Raw genomic sequence first — 6,368 nt, forward strand, 5'->3', positions numbered from 1 at the left:
AAAAAAAAAAAAAAACGAAAACAAACAAACAAAAAAACAGAGGTAAAGAGCGCAGGTTCTGGAACCTGGCCAGCTATGTTTAAATCCTGACTTCACTGCTTACTACATAGTTCACACTGGCTGAATTACTTAACCCTGTGGTGCCTTCGCTTATTCAGCTATAAAATGAGGGCCGAGTGTGGTGGCTCACGCCTGTAATCGCAGCACTTTGGGAGGCTGAGGCAGGCGGATCACCTGAGGTTAGGAGTCTGAGACCAGTCTGGCCAACCTGGTGAAACCCCGTCTCTGTTAAAAAATACAAAAGTTAGCCAGGCGTGGTGGTGGGCGCCTATAATCCCAGCTACTCGGGAGGGTGAGGCAGGAGAATTACTTGAACCTGGGAGTTGGAGGTTGCGGTGAGCCAAGATCGCGTCATTGCACTCCAGCCTGGGCAACAAGAACGAAACTCCACACAAAAAAATAAAAAATAAAATAAAATAAAATGAGGATTACACTCATGCCTAACTCCACAGGGTTACGAGAATTAAATGAAGTCATCCATGTGAAGCAGTTGGCACATGAGCTTATCATGGGAGCTCAAAGGCATTTTTCTAGGTATTGGGCCTACAAGAGTGTTACAGTTTAGCAGAAGAAACCGAAAAATGAGCAGGCCATTTTCATCTGGTGTGATGTTACTGATGCAGGAGGCACGGATTGCTCTGAGTACCCCGAGGAGCACCTAATAGTTAAACAGCTACCATTTGTTGAACACTGTTTCAGACAGTCACCCACATGCTTTGTTTTCTGTTTTCTCCCTTAGCAATGCTGTATAAACCCCGCCCCTTACCCAAGGCCTTTACTCACACTCACTGTGTCCTCATAACAACGTAAGCAAGGGGTAAAATTCACAGCCTGTGGAGTGCAGAGCCATGCTCTTTCCCCTTTATCATGCAGGGCACCATTAATATTTTAAGGCACTTCAGAAAAAGACCTGTCTCAGAGAAAGAGTCCAAAAGAACGTCTGTCTCCTCACCTCACGCTACTTTGCGCCTGGCCATATTTCCAAATCAATTCCACACCGTTTGAAAGCAGCTCACCTTGGGGATGGATTAGGAAAATCATCGCAAGCCCAAGACCTGGGTATGTGAGTGAGTTTCGGCATGAGATGAAGGGCAGGCAGGCGCCCTGTCTGGGGAGAAAGTCCAGTGTCACAATTGTACCTCTGAGTAGCCGTGTTCCCAACATTCCAGAGAACAGCTCCACCCTGGAACAGCTTTCATGAGTTATCCGCACTGACGTCAGCCACATACCTGTGAACACGACTTGCTTCTTGGCTGCCCACAGCTGCACTGTTCCTTCTTGCTGGGTTTTGGGAGTACACATGAGCTATTCATTACAGAGTTTCAGGCCCACTAGCAACTCTGAACACCTCATATTCTAAAAGAGCACGGCTTTTCCCAGCTCATTTGGGATTACACGAGAGATTAGCCTGTGTCCACAAAGGCCAACAACTGATCTGACTGGGGAATTGGCAAGAGAAGCCGTCCTCGAATGAGTCTCGAGGGATTTGAGCTTTGGACAAAGGAGTTGATAAGATTTTCTCCTAGCACAAAGGAAGATAGAATAGGCCTAAGATAAATGAGCAAAGATATTTTAGCACCTAAGTTCAACTTACTAGTATGTATGTATTTATTATTTATTTTTATTTATTTTTTTGAGATGGAGTCTCACTGTGTCACCCAGGATGGAGTGCAGTGGCACAATCTCAGCTCACTGCAACCTCTGCCTCCTGGATTCAAGCAATTCTCCTGCCTCAGCCTCCCGAGTAACTGGGATTACACAGGTGCCTGCCACCCCACCTGGCTAATTTTTGTATTTTTAGTAGAGAGGGGGTTTCACCATGTTGACCGGGCTGGTCTCAAACCCCTGACCTCAGGTGATCTGCCCGCCTCGGCTTCCCAAAATGTTGGGATTACAGGTGTGAGCCACTGCGCCCAGCCTATTTATTTATTTTTTATTTATTTATTTTATTTTTTTAGATGGAGTCTCGCTCTGTCGCCAGGCTGGAGTACAGTGGCACAACCTCGGCTCACTGCAACCTCCGCCTCCCAGGTTCAAGCAATTTTCCTGCCTCAGCCTCCCAAGTAGCTGGGACTACAGGTGTGCACCACCATGCCCAGCTAATTTTTGTATTTTTAGTAGAGAGAGGGTTTCACCACCCAGCTGGTCTCAATCTCTTGATCTCGTAATCTGCCTGCCTCGGCTTCCCAAAGTGCTGGGATTACAGGCGTGAGCCACTGTGCCTGGCCTATTTATTTTATTATTATTTTGGGGGGACAAGGTCTTGCTGTCACCCAGGCTGAGTGCAGTGGCTCGATCATAGCTCACTGCAGCCTCAAACTCCCTGGCTCAAGTGATCCTCCCCACAACCTCACCCTCCTGAGTAGCTGGGGCTACTGGTGTGAGCCACTAACTGATATTTTTTGACTACTTAACTCTGTGCCACGTGCTGGAAATTCAATACTAAATAAGTTAAATGGTTTCTGCCCTTGTGAAATTTACAAGCTAGTGGAAGAGACAATCACTAAATAATATAAATTACATTTGTAGTAAACAATGGGGAAATAATGTATAACCTAGTATTCTGGAGTCAAGGAAAGCTCACCAGAGGAAATGACATTTGAGCTGCAATTTGAAGGCTGAGCAGGACTCAGGCTGGAGCTATGCTTAGGGAAGGGTGCAAGAAGAGACTGCAAAAAGACCGAGGGGGACAGACAATCCTGTGTGCAGGACGGTACAGGTCAGGCGCAGCGATACCTGCCTAAATGTAGATAGTGTTGGGGCCAGAGGACGTGAAATGGAGCATGACAGGGTGGGAGACCTATGATTGGCTCTGTTTCTGTCCCTATATTCTGTCTACCAGATTAAGTTAGCTATTCTCCCATCTACAATACAGAGAGCTCCAGTAAACTCAGTTTTAAGTTTTAGGATCCCTTGGCTCTCCAGGCTAACCGTGCAAGGGAGATGCTTTGCACAGATATTTGGGTTCCCTGGTGTTCTATTTTTCCAGCCAGGTGGAAGAGGAAGTCTTTCTTTTTTTTTTTTTTTTTGAGATGGAGTTTTGCTTTTGTCCCCCAGGCTGAAGTGCAGTAGCGTGATCTCGGCTCACTGCGACCTCCACCTCCTAGGTTCAAGTGATTCTCCTGCCTCAGCCTCCCAAGTAGCTGGGATGACAAGTGCCCGCCACCACACCCAGCTGATTTTTATATTTTTAGTAGAGACGGGGTTTCACCATGTTGGCCAGTCTGGTCTCGAACTCCTGACCTCAGGTGATCCACCCACCTTGGCCTCCCAAAGTGCTGGGATTACAGGTGTGAGCCACCACACCTGGCCTCCAGGTATAATTATTAAAGCACCTTCTTTGCATCCACAAAAGTGTCCTGGTGTTTGTGATAACTTACATGGTTGTCCTAAATACAATAACAACAAAAAAAGAGTACCAGTGAAGATTTTGTTCATTTCCTCAGAGAAAAAACTTGTGCTAAAAAACGTGTTTTACCACAGAAGTTACCCCTTCATTCACATACAGTCAGCCGCTTGTATCTGTGGGTTCTGCATCTGGGGATTCAACCAACCTCAGGTGGAAAATATTCCAAAGAAAAACAACAAATAATACAAAATGAAAAATACAGTATAACAACTATGTACTAGCATTTACATTGTATTAGGTATTCTAAGTAATCTAGATATAATTTGAAGTATAAGGGAGGATGTGCGTAGTTTACAGGCAAATACTACACCATTTAATATCAGCAACCTGAGCATCTGTGGATTTTGGTATCCGAGGAGGGTCCTGGAACCAATCCCCTGTGGATACTGAGAGATGACTATATTATATAGGGTGCTGCTCATACTGCATCTTATAAAGGTGAAGAACCATATCCAAGTCACTGAATTGTAGCTACATTATCTTCAGTAAGTCCCAATGACAAGAAGCAAGCACGTTTCAGTTCTGGAACAGGAAGTCATGTCTTCTAAGATAGAGGAGCTAGATAAGGAAAGAGGGTTGGAACAGGGCTTTCTACTTTTCTGGGCATCTCTCCAAAGCTTTCTACCACATAGCCACAATTATGTCTTTTTCCTTCCCAAGTCAGAAAACAATTTCCCTTAAAGCCCCAAGTTTTTTCCCCAACTTAATCCCCTTACAAACTGAGTAGTACCAAAAATTATGTCCATTTTATTTTATTTTAGAGATGGGTTCTTGCTATGTTTCCCAGGCTGGTCTTGAACTCCTGGCCTCAAGCAATCCTCCTGCCTCGGCCTCCCAAAGTTCTGGGATTACAGGCATGAGCCACCGCGCCTGGCTTATGTCCAATTTTGGAGGATCTCTGGCTGCTGCATACCAGTATTACCAAATACGTAATAGAATTACATTTCATTTCCTCCAACCCGGGGGTGACATACACGTTTCGTTTCTAATTCACAGTAAAGAGGGACTAGGGGACAGTGAAATTATTATTTCATATGGTACTTGAATGGCAGGGAAATAGCAAAAACTTGTTAAATCATTTCAGAAATATCTAGTGGCTGATATTTGATCAACAAGTGGTTGATATTTGTCAACTTTTTGATGCTTGAGGTGCATTTTTGAATACTAGAACTTGTGGTTCTCCTGTAAGGATTAAATGCTTCAGGCGTCACCACGCTAGTATTCATCAGGGTGTTTGAGGAGAGCATCTGCTGCCATGGCCAGGTTCTCTCACATAGTTACACAGCAAAGTTCCTACGTGTTGCAGGAAACAATCTGTCTGTGGCCCTGGCTTCATGTCACAGTCACCTCTTCACTCCTGCCATTTGCATCTGCTCTTCCCCATCTGCAGCACTGGTCATTTTAACATTCTGGCAGTCACTGCCACAGAAGTACATGTCCCCAATTTGTGGCAAAATTTTGCACATCGACACTTTAATGACACATCTGCTCTCAGCACACTATTAGGCTGCAGCACTGTGGTTGCAAAGTTAGAACAGAAAGCAGCTCACTGAGAGTATCAGTTCATATTGAAAATGAAACTTCAAAATACAAGTTTGAATATTCATTTGCTGCTAGCACCTTTTATAACATAAAGTACTTAGGAATTACATCTGATATACAGTAGTCATCAGAAAAATTATCGCTTTCAAACAACTAATACTTTATAATGAAAAGCATGTTAGTATTGCCGGGGGAGGAGTGGGAGAAGGACACAGTGGGGAGAGGATAGATTCTGGATATATATACACATATATATATACACACACACACACATATATACACATACACACACACTTTTCTTTTTTTTTTTTCTTTTTTTTTTTTGAGATAGCTTCTCGCCCTGTCACCCAGGTTGGAGTGCAGCGGCGCAATCACGGCTTACTGCAGGCTTGACCTCCCCTCAAGCAATCCTCCCACCTCAGCCTCTCTGGTAGCTAGAACTACAGGCATGCGCCACTAGGCCCAGCTAATTTTTTTGTAGAGACAGGTTTTCACCATGTGGTCCAGGCTGGTCTCGAACTCCTGGGCTCAAGCGATCCACCCAACTCGGCCTCCCAAAGTGCTGGGATATTGCAGGCGTGAGCCACCGTGCTTAGCCTGAGATTCTGGTAATATTCTATTGAGTTGAGTGGGGTGGTAGCTATACATGAGTATTCATTTGACTTATTTAACTCCAAAGATATATCATTCTCTTGCATATATAATTTACATGTTTTTAAAAGTATATGGGACCTGAGCACCTAATATTGAAAGAACACTCCAGTTTTACTTAGACTGTCTTTGAGAGAGGCAGACAGGCCTAACTTCAGTGGTGACTGATGTCTGAGGCATGTAGCATGAGGCTGTGCCTAGCATCCATGGTTTCCTTTTATGCTGATAGCTGAAAATCTCAATTACTTTAGGAAACAGAGTTGTCGTTTAGAACACAAGAGCATAAAAGGGTCTTCCCAGTAGTCCACTCAGTCTAGTGTCCTGTCTGACAATGGCATCAGAAATGTTTTTGTGAAAGAGCATAATTGGGTCATAAACCCAGCATGCCAGACGCAGCTCTGCACCAATGGGGAGGCGACTGTCAAGCATTCGATTGTGTAAGGCATTGTGTTGAGTCAGTACAATGAGAACTGCAGAATAAAGATAGCCCCACAAATACGGAAGACAATAGGGATGGTATTTTTCATTGTGCTATTAGGGAGAAAAATGAGAAAAACGTAATTAGAGTGAGGACTGAGGCAGCGTAGTACAAAGGTAGCCAGCAGGCTGAGCATGGTGTCTCATGCCTGTAATCCCAGCATTTTGGGAGGCTGAGGCGGGTGGATCACTTGAGGTCAGGAGTTCGAGACCAGCCTGGCCAACATGG

Source organism: Colobus angolensis, unplaced genomic scaffold (assembly GCF_000951035.1).
Source record: "Colobus angolensis palliatus isolate OR3802 unplaced genomic scaffold, Cang.pa_1.0 Scaffold57, whole genome shotgun sequence".
Taxonomy (NCBI): domain Eukaryota; kingdom Metazoa; phylum Chordata; class Mammalia; order Primates; family Cercopithecidae; genus Colobus; species Colobus angolensis.